At 35.2% G+C, this 14535-nt stretch overlaps 1 protein-coding gene across 2 annotated transcripts in view; it reads right to left on the reverse strand.

The window, feature by feature from the left end:
• The window catches only part of LOC116163528, a 49187-nt gene that overhangs the window by 3759 nt on the left and 30893 nt on the right, over positions 1-14535 (reverse strand). The gene's annotated exons all lie outside the window — the stretch shown is intronic.

A 14535-nucleotide genomic window follows, 5' to 3' on the forward strand; every position in this document is an offset into this window, starting at 1 on the left:
CTTCAGTTTTTTTGCACAGACGAGACTTTTTAGGGTATTCAAGAACTATTCAAAGCCTACCACGCCAAAATTCAGGAATAGTGAGAATCCTCCATTTTTCACAAATTGCGCGTACAGCGGTGCCAAATGTAAATCTGTCGTATTAATATCTACTCCCATCTGATATATTCTTCAGCTTCACATTTGGAATCCATCAGTTTATTTTCGTTAAAAAGAGCCCAAATGGCGTTTACAAAAATACTAGCTCATATAACTTAAGCGAACGATGTCCGGGCCGCGGCCTGGCGCATTGAGGTTGTTGCGCTAGTTGTAGCATTCCCTCAATAAAGTAAGAACCAGCGCAGTTGCAGTGGCATTTTCTAGTATTGGATTAAGGAGATTTTGATAAAATCGCAATCGTCGTTTACAATCCAATGGCAACGCTGTACGCGCAATCTGTGGAAAGTGACGGAGCCTTCGCACTTTGCCTGAATGCAACTCGAGATCCATTGTCAATTGGTCACTTTGTTGCATTGGTCAATTGGAAAATACCTACGTAGGGAATTTGCAAATTGCCGAATTTCGCAGTAAAATATACAGTGCGTTAAAGATAAGAAAGTTACCTGCAATATCTCTTTTATTTGGCAAGATCCGAAACATTTGTCAAATATAATTGTATATGTTACATTACGATCTATCCGATCGCATGTTGAAAGGTATCGGCCAAAGTTGCATCGAATTCCGGTTAAACCGGAAGTCCAACTCCAATTTCAATATGCGATCGGATAAATGGTAATAAAACATACAATTACATTTCACAAATTTTTCTCTCGCCAAATAAAAGAGATATAGAGGTGACCCTCTTATCTCAAACGCACTGTATAATTTAATTTAGAAATACTGAATGCAAGCATGATACTCGGCCATAGAATAAGTGACATTCTACAACTATCTTTTTTAGCGCATTTCCACAAAAATTTAAAAAAAGCTATTGTGACCACATTGTCCGTCCGTCCGTCCGTTCGTTCGTTGAGACGATACTAGTTCTTTATCTTAAGAGCTATTGTTCTACTTTTTTCGCTATTTGGCTCGTTATGGTGTCGAGGCTTGCACCAAGGAAGGAATTTTTTCTGCGTTTATTGCTAAAAAAGTTATTGTAAAAAAACCAACAAACAATATTTTACATGTTCCATAATTTTACACTTTTGCCGTTTATTAACGATCCTAGAGATCGTTTATAATTTTGTATTCCTGTATGTCGTCTGTCTGTTTGTCTGTCCGTCTGTTCCTTTGTCTGTCTGTCCCTCTATCTGTCCGTGTGAACGATAACTTTGTTTAGAAATGTCCGATCGCTTTGACATCTCATATGGGCATAGCTGTAGCCGTATAATACGCAATTCCAAAAGTTGAGTCAAATCGATTCAAAATTCACAGTGCCCGTTTCGCATTTCGACCATTTATAAACCGAATTGCAAACTTTTTTATTTATAAAAGTATTTAAATGAAATTTGATAAATAGGCAGTTGGAATAAATCAAGATCTAACGCCAGCTTCAAAATTTGGTTGTGCGCATGCGCAGTGTCAAGTTTTTATTTATGGGAGCATTTAAATGAAATTTCATGCAAAGGCGCTTGGAAAAAAGGAAAGTCTAACGTTGGTTTCAAAATTTAGATTTGAGCATGCGCAGTTCCAACTTTCTTATTTAGAAAAGCATTGGAATAAAATTCTTCTTATAAACCGAAATTGAAGTAGCACGTCAAAAATGGATTGCACATTTGCAACGCTATCTTTCATATTTGTGGCCGGATTTTTACGATTTTAACAGAAGTTGCATCTTACAAATGGGCAATGAATACAAGTAGAAACCGCTTTTTGTAAATCGTTTACGATTACTTTTTAACTTGTTGGTCATGCATATGTATGTGGGCGTATACTTTATGTACCAGTAATATTTTGGTCATAAATGAACTCATAGGTTTCGTAAAAGGGATATCAAAATGGTTATTTATGCACCAATTTTACGGGAAAAAGTCATCAGCATTCAATCCCAGTTTAGTATCGCGGGATTGATCACGTCATAATTAATTCCCGCTTGCAAACACAAAATTAAATGTTTATTAATTTACGATTAAGAAACATCAAAACATGACAATTCCTCGTTAGTAAACAAGCAATTAATCATTTACATATTAATTCCGTACCTGTAAACTGAAAATTAATTATGACGTAATTAATTCCATGTTAGTCAACGCGGAATGAATTATGACTTAATTAATTATCAATGGCTGAACCTGAACTTATTTAAATTAATCAATATTCGGGGAAATTATCTCTTTACTTTCGGATGTGTTTCTAACTAACCACTACAATGTACCACGTGTCCTATTTTGGTTGAGGCTGCAGTGTATCTCAGCCGTGTTTCAAGATAGAGACTTAATTGAGATCTTAACGTTTTTGTGAAACTACCAACTGTTGGTCAAATTCTTAGACAAGATTCTACGTAAAAATATCTAGGCAGTTTTGACCTTTTTTTAGCGAATTTATTAAGAATTAAAAAAATGTGCTATGTTTCCGTCCGTCCGACCGTCCTATCCCTTGAAGGTGTGCCAGACGGCCATCAAATTTCGCTATCTTAAGCGGAGGGGGATGGGGGGAGGCATGAAGTATTTCCTGAGATGCTGTTTTTGAAAGTAAAACGTGCATAACTTTTACATACGACAACCAATTGGTCTCAGACTTTGCATACGCATGCCTTTAGTGGTGCCACGTTAAACTTTTGAAAATGGAGGGGGAGGGGGGTAACACACGTACTACCCTTCATGGTATTCTAATGAAACGTCTCATCAAAATAGAATTGTTTGTAAAAACTATAATTTTCCCGAGCAACTCTTTTTCAAGATTAGTGGGCGACGGGACCGGGGTGGGAGGTTATAAATTAATTTCATCCTACATGGTACTTTAATGAAAGGTCTCAACGAAAGGAATTTATTTTTACCAACTATAGTCCTCTTGTCGGAGGAAAGTACTCCCAAAGGCAAAATGAATCGACCGGACGAGACAACGAAGTGTCGAAAGGAGGTACTCATAAAAGACAAGTGGAACGTTAGGACGACACATATCTATTGCTGATGTCAAAGCTGCCATTAAAGATTCACAAAAAAGTGGCATAGGGTCGCGAAATCCGCAAGTCTATCTTCAAAAACAGCTAACATACACTGCAGCGTCACAAAAATAGGACACACGGTACAGCATTTTTTTTAAATTAAACAACTGGGAATATAATTTGAAGAGAAAGCCAAATATTTGGAATTGGACAAGCTTACTCCTCCGTCAAAATGGGCAAACATTGAAAATTCCTTACAAATCATAATTCGAAATTAATCCATATAATTGTTTTAAGTTATTATTGTATACCAGTAATTTATTTAAAGAATTTTATAGGCGTGTAGAGGCGCAAAAAATGCATACACAAACGTGAAATGAAAGTGCATGTTTTATCTAATTTTTTTTAAAATGCCAGTTTTTTACGCTGATGTCATTCTGGAGAATGGAGTGATGGGTTATGGATGTCCAATTCATATTGTCATAATTAGTAAATTAGGGCGGAAGGATGTGCGTGGCACTTTTTCATGGATTGAAATACGGTTGGTATCTGATAATGTCGATATTGCTCATACATACTTTTTAACGGTATTTGCTCGGATGATCACCAATTGCATGCTTTTCTGTACTTGGGTTTTATCCTCTTCGGACACTGTATTCACGAGATATTCACATTTGACATTTTGAGTCAACTGACTAATGACCATAATGCCCAAATTTAATAATGACCACAACATGAAGCGTAGCGAGAAACCTCAAGGACGTTCGTTTTTGCAATCACCTTACAACCGAGCTTATAACGCCATACCGTAATCAGTCTTGGTTACAATACTGCACCCTCAACTTTAAGATTTAAAACCCTATACCTATCGGTCTAATTTGATGTCTCAATGGTAATTGAAAGGTATAAATTAATTCGTATCGTCTTTGGGAAATCCCGTTTTTTCCCGTACGCCGTTCTCATTTTCCTCGGCCCCTGTGGGAATTCCAGAAAGTCTCTTTCCGAATACACCCTAACCCCTTCAAAAAAGCCTACGTTCAATGTCAAGTCTCTTTTCGACGATAGCACATAAAATCCTGTTTTTTACTGTTCCCGTTCCCGTGGGAATTTCGAAGTGTTTTACTACATCAAGAAACCTTCACGGGCATACGTAATTGATACGTTTGATCTTCTATTTTTAAGCCTCTCGTCTGAAGTGGACGGTATGGATTATTCTAAAACCGTAGTAGATCTCGATTTGGCGCCATATAATCTGCGAATAGAATTGATATGACAAAGTTATTGGATTAAAGTCTCTCAAAGGTCATTGCTTATGCTCCAAGTTCAGTTTTGAGATGGTAAAACTGATAAATCCTCCTCAGACTCTAAATCACTTTAAGTTAAAGGCTATGTAGGCTTTTGGAAACTTTTAGACAGCAGGAGGCGACTCTTTAAGAACTTTTAGGGATATAAAATTCTTAAAGGTCTTAAAAGCTCTTTCAGTTTTCGCTTTCAAACACTTTTGAAGACCGATTTTCACAAAGAATTAAATTTAATTCTACTTACGATCAGCTGCAAAGTTCGCGGGGGTCAAATATGTGTCCTTGAAAATAATAAGATTGACTACATGTATGTTATTTTGAAGAAAAGTTTCACTAAAATCGTTGGTTCTGCATATCTGCGCAACGCACCCGACTTTTGGCATGTTCTGTTTGATATAAGACATCGATTTATTGTTTTATTCAAGTACATCAGTCGTAGCTTTTTACTTATTTCACAGCGGCGACCCTTATGCGTTGTAACGTTCTTTAGGATTTTTAAATATTCCATTTAAGTAATACCCTTTACGCCATCTGTGTATTTCTCGTGGAATCTCGTTGCAGTTAGTTCTTTAGTTTTGTTGGTACAGTTTTAATTTCATAGTTCTTTAGTTTCCCGCTAGAGGTCGTGCATATGTAGTTTCTGTGGTTATAAAATGTCCCTTTCTTTGATTTTCTTCCGCGTGCGAACTCCCTGTACAGATTCGATCGTGACTTGTAAAAAACACGCTGCCATCTTTGTTTGTTGCCATTACCTATATTAAGGGTTTTATTGGCCGTGTGATATTTTTGTTTTCTACGCTTCACTGACGCTATTGCGGATTTTAGCGCCCTTGGGTATGTAGTGTGACGTTCCGGCAATACTTGCTTTATCACTAATTAACTCTTTTAGGCGTTTGTTTCTTCATTTTCCTTTATTATCTGCCTGAATGTTTCGACCTACGTCGACGCCTTTTACATTACGCAAAATTTTAATAACACCGCATTTTTACGAGGACCGCCATTTTGAGTTTCGAGTTGACAGACATCACGTGATATATTGCTCGACTGATGACCTACATGGAAATTATTAACCGAGGACCTGAACAGCAAGTATTATCTACGTTCGATTTAATGTACGATCAGTTTTGTAGTTACGAAGAAATTGCACGTGTTAGTTTGATTACGTTTCAAATTAATTAGCTTATTGTTGTTGCATATAAATTTAGTCATTTTTGCTTTGTAAATTTGTTTAAAAGTTTAAAGTTTTTAAAATGGTTTATCCGTATTCAGAAAAAGTTAGTTAGATTGTGAGTAGACAAAGTAGTTGTCTGCTTAGTGAAAGTTAAGAGTTTCTACCGTCATAGCAGCTATCCAACATGTTTTCACCTTTTTTATCAAGTCAGTTGAATTCTGTTTAATAAACAAAAACTGAAGTTTCCTGCAGCTGTGAGCGAGTGTTTCTGTGTCTTTGAAAAATGCGTCGAAATATCGCAAACCTTTCAAGAACCAGATTATTTAGATTACTGAAAAAAACTGTAAGATTTTTTTAATTTTAATAGTCGACGACCTGCATGCAGGGTAATATATCCAAGCAAGCTTTTCTTTCTTTCAGGAATTATGTCTTAATTGATTCATGCATTTCGGAATAAATGTTTGTCATTCTCAATCAATTGTGTGCTTATTCAAATCCTTTGTGCGTCCCAGACAGAATCTTCATGTGAGATTTTTTAATTGGTGCCCAAGATTTCTTTCAGGTATTGATCAAATTTTATGTAATAAATTCTTTGCATTTGTCGGAAGTGTCGAGGCCAGCGAGTCTCTTGATTTGAGAAATTTTAAGTCGATATTAGGATTTTTCTTATAACAGATGCCGGGTGGCTACGAGAAGAGGGAGATTATAAAATTCAATTTCAATTTTGTTTTGTTTTGAGCTAGCTGGAAGGTCTTTTGTGAGTGGTGTAGTGACCGCATTTCTTCCAACATCTGCCTACATCCGCCGGATTTCCTTAGATATCTGCGGATATCTACTACTGTGCACTCTGGATATCTACTGGAATTTCCCCCTCGGTCTAGCCTTTAGAAACCTTTACCTTTAAGGGCCTCCATGAGTCTACTAAGGCTCTCAGAAGTCTCAAAAAAATCACAAGGACTTTCTAGGGGTTGTCATGGAGTATAATGGGATGTTAAGGGTTTTTAAGAACCTTTCGATGTCCTTGTAAAAATTAGTGTCAAATTTACACGTGTGAGAACAGCAACTAAAGGTAGCAAGCCATTTTTCTGAAGATGACGTTAAACGGTCAAAACCACATTGAAATAGTGACGTCACGATTTAAATGTCTTCTTACGCAGTGACGTCAGCATTTCATTGTCTAACTACCACAGACTCCATACCGTCTTCTAATAATAATAGAGGGTTGCTCCAGGGGTTGCTAGGGATCTGTTTTCCACTTGTAACTTGTTTCCCCATCAAAACTTTCACGGGCGTACCAAACAACAAATCAGCAAAAACTGCGGGTTGCTGGAAAACTTTACTCACGAACTTATAAATTAAGATGGACTGCTGATCAAGCAGTTGCATAGAGGTAGAAATGGCCCTAGCATGGGCGCGGCCATGATGTGAACTTTTTAGTTATTTTCTAGGGGAATTTTCCTAGTACTCAAGTGTTGACTATTGCAGCCTTGGAAAATGGCATGTGTCACAGTAATTTATTTAGACGTGAGGTTAATGCTTGTTTATTAGTTGATTTGAATTTCGCGCCAAGTGAGTGCACATCATGGCTGCCCCCATGTAGGTGTCATTTTTCAATTCCGCATTAGCAGTCTATCTTAATTTATAAGTTCGTGACTTTACTTTACAGTACTTTTACCAACAAGAAGATGCAAATTGCATCACTTACAAACGATAAAAAAAGTTATTCTACAAGTTTGCAAGCACACAGGGCCAGTTAGTACGGGGTTCTTGCGGAAGGTTCTACAAGTTACAAGCGGAAAACGGATCCCTAGCAACCCTCTGTTATTCTTAGAAGACGGTATCAATTCTGTGGTAGTTAGACAATAAAATGCCGACCTCACTGTGTAAGCAGGCATTTAAACAATGACGTCACTATTTCATAATGTGGTTTTGACTGTGTGACGTCATCTTCGGATAACTACGGAAAAATGGCTTGCTACCTTTGATTGCTGCTTTCACACAGGTAAAATTTTATGGTTCGCCACTAGTTCAAAACAAGGAAAGCAGGGAAAATTAAAAATCTAAATAATACAAATCCTTTAAAAATACAAAGCTTGTTCGCAGTAGATCTAACCGAAAATGCAATTTAAATGTCTAATCAGATGGCTGGATTCTCTCAATAATTGTCAATATAAACTATAAGGATAACATGTATATAAATTAGAATTTATAGTAGAGGATAAAGACAGCAGAATTAGCACAAAATTCCAAATCAGGAGCACAATTTAGCACAAAATTATAGGACGTTAAGAAATTAATTTTTTAATCGACACTAGAACTTCACGAACCCGTCAAAATTCGAGCTGGGCGGAGTAATAAAAATAAACAATCTTGACTGTACATGTATTTAACAATTAAACACAACACATAACGATTTGTAAAACCAAGTTAATACATTAGCCATCTTAACATAAGACAATGAAATATGAAACAATCTCTTTGGTTAGAAGAAGTAACGTAAAGAGAACCAAAGACAGTAATGGATATATACACTTATTTTTATCTTGCGAGTTCAATAAATTATCTTGCCAGCGTGACTGATAGCATTTCACCTTTAGACTTGAAATTATGACCGGTGTGCGTCGGTGGTGGCAAAATTAAATTAAAACGGAACTGGAAAAGAAAATAGAAATGTACTTTAAATACCGCAACATGGCTACTAGCAAGGATACAAAACATCTAAGCTACACAAAGCAGCTACGGAAGCTATTTTAGAATTTTTCACAAATACACGACATTGACATGCAAAGATTAAAGCTCAATAGCACAAAAAAAACCACTTAACTTTATGCTAATGAAGACCACTTAATTTCTCTTAAAAAGCTTTACGATCTGGTTTTACTCTCATCAACATGCAAAAACAATAAATGTAACTAAACAAATTGAAATTTAACGCTTTCGACGACAAACGCGCTTAATATTTATTATTACAATAAATTTTAGTATCTAAAATTACACAATTTTAAATATATTTATGTTTTTTATTCGACCTTCACTTCACATTAAGCTCTTTTTTCTATTTTTGCGCAACTCGCGGATTAAATTTCGAATAATGAATGACAATTTAAAATCGGAATGAATTTAATTAATATTTTGTTATTACTTTTTTCGAACGCGTGGTTCAATTTAAAAAGGTGTCCGAAAATAGTAAAACCACTTAGATTAAAATTAAGGTTTTTTTAATCTCATGTTGTACCTATGCGTCTTGGTTTTGCATATTTATATGGTATCGGCCAATGGCCGAGGTAATTTGCATGGGTTACGAAGCCACAAATAGCAAATTGGAAAAGGACAGTGAGAACGATGAAATTGTCCCAGACGGAGTGGGACCTGTTCAGGTAAGGATATTTTTAAAAAAATGGACAAATAAAGAGTCGTTCCATCGTGAATAGCTGGCTGTATTTGGTATCTTAGGTAACGCTCTCAAAATGACAGTCTGCTTATCGACCTTCTGCTTTATCAATCCGTTCAGTTTTATTTGTTGACGGAAGCTCTCGTTCCCTTATCTTGAATGTTGCAACAAATTAAGTTGTAATTGTTTGTTTTATTAGGAACTATAAGTAGGTGTTCACTTTTGCTGTAGAGATCACATTTCTTTTTCTCCTTTCAAAAAAAATTAGAAAGTTGATGTTGCCTGTGCGCCCGTTAGGTCAGGGAAGTTGGTAAGATCACCAAGATCCTCCTGTCTAGCATCCTGCTTGATCTTGCTTCGAGTTACAAGTCAGTAACAGTAACGCCATCTTCCTAAATAATAAATGTTGGCTATTTCAAATTTTAAATCACCTAAATTTTTAAGCAGGATAATGTGGCATATAGCACATAAGGCTCGGCTCTTTACACAAAAACATCTAAACATCATTCAAAATCTAATCAAATAATGCATGAAGAATCAAGATCTTGTGAGAAATTATTCTCAACGTCCCTCCAACACTTCATTTTCGAGATATTCCCCTTCAAGTTATTTTACATCGGCAGTAGATATGTCTTGTTTAGACGTTCCATCCGCCCTTCGTTCCCTCCTCCGACACTCCATTCTGCACTGAAAGTTTTGACATCACCAGTCCGATGTATCTCGTCCACACGTTCCACTGGCCCTTTATGGGTACCCTCTTCCGATATTCGTTTTCGAAAACAGATAATCGTTTCGACATAAGGAATAGATATGTCTCACCCAGACGATTCATTTTGTGTCAGTACTCTCCTCCGACAGGCCGTTTTCGAGATATTTGATCTTACTCACATAAATGGATATATTTTTTCCAGACGTCACCAGCGCCCTTTCGAGTAGTGTCTTCCGACAATCCGCTCTTGAGATATGAGGAATTATTATCGATCACGATAACGGGTCGAGGACGACTGTGATTGGTAGAAATGAATTGGTTGAGATCTGTCATCAGAATATGACGGATAAAACCAAATCCCTTCCACAACTTTGATAAGGGGACAAGAAGCAAAACTTCCTTTCGTGTAAACCTTTCATTAGAATACCATGAAAGAGAAATCCAATCTCCCTCCGCCCATTGATCTCGAAAAGAGGGCGCGCAGGGAAGTTGTAGTTTGCGGAAACCAGTTCCTTTCGATGACAACTTTCATTTGGAATGTGTGTTTACCCCCCCCCCCCTCATTTAAAAAAGTAGGAATTTTGAAACAATTTTTTGAAAATCGGATAAGGCATATCCGAAAGCCTATTCAAAGCCGTGCCACCCATCTTTGTAACTCTTATGGTCGCCGAGAAAAAAAATTAAAAAAGAAATCCAAATTTCACCACTTCTTTGGGGGTAGCTCTCAAACGAAATATGTTGGACCATCGGTTTATTTGGAAAAAGTGCTCGACTTGATCGCCTCTATCACTCATTTTTTTTTTACATGCGGTCATGTAACAGGGTGTAGCACCCCTCCCTCGGATCATAACTCATTTACCATAAAAGATACCGAAAAAAGGCTTAGAGCAAAATTGTACACAATTACCGCCGGCATGCTTCTAAAATATTTTTGATCGCCAGGGGCGTGCTGTATTTCAGTGGCGTATCAAACTTGCATTTTTTTTAAATGGAACGCCCCATATTTTATTACTGATTTGGAGAGTAATTGGAAAGTACTTATTTTTTATGTATTTTTAACGATTTCGCTGTTAAAACCTTTTTTCGTCAAAATTTGACAGTTTCGAAATTGTTTTTGCGATTTGCGATATTTACAACAAGCATGTGTAGCCAAAATTAAAACAATATGAGGAAGTTCACATCGCGCAGTCTGCGCATGCGTAATGGACGGGCAATTGCGCACCCAATTTAATTGTAAAATACGCTAAACAACTGATTTTAACTTATAAAAATGCACAAAAATTATTTGAAAAGTATGCAGAAATTTAGGAAACAAAAAGGATTCATTCGTATCGGAAGAGAATTTTGCCTGGGTCAATAACTCTGTCAGTTATTTAAAACTATTTTGAACTGTATAAATTGTTGGATGTTTTTGGGAATTTGCAATTAGATTTTTGTTGAAAGTAATTTTGATATTCCTCAAGAAATCGACCTATGAGAATCATTTGTATATTTCATTCGAAATAGGCATTGCAAATGTTGTATTTCTTTAAACCAATATTTCAAATCTAACAGAGTGTAACGAAAAATGGAATTTGATCCCGTTGATTTTCGTTAATGTATAAAATCAACTAAAGTCATATGCGTATTTAATGCAATTCAATCAAACCTCAGTGTTAGATTTTGAATTTCAGATTTTTCAAGGAGACAAGAAACCACACAGTTTTATTACTGAGCTATCCGTAGAAACCATACAGATTGATAGTCACCTTGGAAATTTTATGCCAGTGTCGTAGTAGTCCAATTTTATTTTATGTCAGAAAGTAATTGTTGGATAATATGCAGTTTTCGAAATAAGTATACGAGGCCATCAAAAAAATTATCGGACCCATTTTAAAATGGACCACCTTGTATAATTTAATCTAAAAAGATAGCATAATTAATTGTCTTTTCAAAAATGTAACATTAGAAATGTTTGTGTATTTTTTAATTTTTTTAAAATCTTTTTTTAACCCTTTTTGAATCTTTTTTCAGCACCATTCCTGATGTGTGTTAGTCTTGGAAAGAGAATTTAATATCCTATCTTTCTAGATTAGAAATAGGGCGTTCCATTAAAAAAAACAGTTTATTCAAACATCATTGTAAAGAAACTTTTGTAATAATCATTTTTTGTGTCTCTTTTAATTAAATATGTGCATGACGCATATGTATATTACTTTTTTGATAGCATTACGGAGATACTGTAGAAGTGTCGAGAATAACAATTCGACAAATTCTAAAAAACCATAAAGTTGCGCCTAATTCGAAATAATATTCTGAGATATTTAGAAATACTTTAAAACTTCTAGCAAGGATATTAAAGTCTATTCAAAAATCGAGGGAAATTTAAAAAATCTGAACAATCCAAAATTAGAAGCATTGGAAAATAAGAACAAATATCGAAGTAGGTGCACACAAAGATGAAGAAACAAGTATAAAATATGAGAAAATTTGAAGAATTAGGTAGAGGAATTGACGTTCTTTAGAAAAATTCAGTAAAACCCAACAATTGGTCAAAAAAGCGGAAATAACTATAAAATGTAGCAAAAAAATTCACGCAACACAATTTGGGACAGAGTCAAAATAGTAAGATCAAAATTTGACAATATTCGCTCACTTAAAAGATAGGGGAGAAATTAAAAAAACTGTCAATTTCAGAATGACCCTATATTTTCTTAGTTAAAAGAAGTACAGAAAAAGTTTAATACAAAAGTTTCTTGATAATGAGTATAATATTGATCTGTCGTTTTCAAAACAAAATATACGTCACGTCAGCAAAATATACGTCACGTCAGCAAAAAATTAACTGACCTAACCTCATTTTTTTTAAATGGAACGCTATATTTTAATCTAAAAAGATAGCATATTAAATTCCCGTTTCAAAAATATAACACTAAAAAAATTCAATGTTGATTCAAAAAGATTTTAGTCTTTTTGAACTGCTTGTGTTTCTTTTAAATCATTTTTTAAATGGTTTTTGAATTTGTTAATTCTTTTTTGTATTACTACGTAGGTACGATAGCTTGTTGACCTGATCCCGTCTACTTATTTTTAATTTTCCCCCGTGTACTCTAGAAAAGTGTCACAAATCGCCTGTACAATTCGGCAAATTCTAAAAAAGCAATAAAACGTTGCGCCTAATTTGAAATAACATTCCGGGATACGTATATAGAAACACTTCTAAACTTCTAGCAAGGATCCACAAAGAAGAGAGTAAACAACTATAAATTGAGGTCCATTCAAAAATCTGAACAATCCAAATTTTCGGAAAGCTAAACATGTATAAAAATTAGAAGCATTGAAAAATAAAAAATTCAAGTAGGGGCACAAAAAGATGAAGAAACAAGCATAAAATATGGAAATATTTAGAGAATTAGGTACCGAAATTGAAATTCTTATAAATACGAGAATGTAGAAAAATTTAATAAAACCAAACAACGAGTCGAAAAAGAGAAAACAACTATACAATGTAGCAAAAATCTAGCCAAATTTAGAAAAATTCAGACCGATCCCAATAATTCCCGCAAAATTTTGGGAAACTAAATAAATAACCTTCTCATTAGCATACATTATGTCAAACGTAGATATACGTGTTTTTAGTGTTTTTATTCTTGAAGTCTTATTATCCATGAAAAAAAAACGAAAAATTAAAAACAAATTAAAAATTAAAGAAAAGCTTAAACCAAAAAGCGCTCTTCGCACGCTTTTTTTTTACTTTTGTTTATGTTTATTACTTACGCTTATTACTAATAATTCATTTATTGTTTAAAGACAGTAAACACAAAGCTTTTTATTCGATCGAAACGTAAGAATAAAAATTGCATTTTACAACTTATCTCGTAGGTATAGGATACCCTCTGATCCCTGCCGCCCTTATTAACGAGCTCCTAGCGAGTTTATAATTTTGCGGTGTCGGTCCGTCCGATAGCACGATAACTCATAAACGAATGAACCGATTACGATAAAATTTTGCAGGTGAATTCTTTATCAAATTTGTAGATCGGAGTTCGTGAATTGGCAATGTAGCCCAAAAAATAAAGTAGGCCCTTTTGACATCTCCGTTAGTTATGAACCGAATTGCATGAAATTCAATATGCGCATAGCTTTAGCCATATAAAACACAATTCCAAAAGTTGAGCCTAATCGATCAGCATTCACAGTGCCCTTTGCGCATCTCGACCATTTACAGACCGAATTGCAAACTTTCTTATTTATGAAGGTATTTAAATGAAATTTGATACATAGCCACTTGGAATAAAAGCAAATTTAACGCCAGTTTCAAAATTTCGTTTTGCGCATGCGCAGTGCCAACTTTCTTATTTATGGAGGCATTCAAATGAAATTTCATACATATACACTTTAAATAAAAGCAAAACTAACATCAGGTTTAAAATTTGGTTTTGCACATGCTATAGCCATACCCAGGAGCTCGTTTGCTATATTTGTTTAATTTATTATGTTATCAACGACGTTGTTCTTTGTTGGCAAACAAAGTGGAGATGTGAGATGTGTCACGTTCTCCTTTACTTTACAGTCTCAATATTAATTAATCATGATAAAAACTGCAATATATATGTACAGGGTGGTTCAAATTGGCTAAGATGATAATGATGATTGAGAGTTGAATATCGAAATTGGGTGGCGATGGAAAGTGATGGTCTCGATTGTATAGCCGTCAAAGATACAATTAGGTTAGTGCCACTTTGAGGACTGTTGACATTACCGCATTTTGTCAATCATAATAATAATTGATTTGAAAGTTGTCGTCTTCATTCTGACTAGTTTGCAGCATTTTACCAGCGAGCATGACTGAAAGTTACGGTCGTTTGGAAACCCACAAGTGTCCTCCACATCGACATGCAC

Source organism: Photinus pyralis, unplaced genomic scaffold, assembly GCF_008802855.1.
Source record: "Photinus pyralis isolate 1611_PpyrPB1 unplaced genomic scaffold, Ppyr1.3 Ppyr1.4_LG2, whole genome shotgun sequence".
Lineage (NCBI taxonomy): Eukaryota > Metazoa > Arthropoda > Insecta > Coleoptera > Lampyridae > Photinus > Photinus pyralis.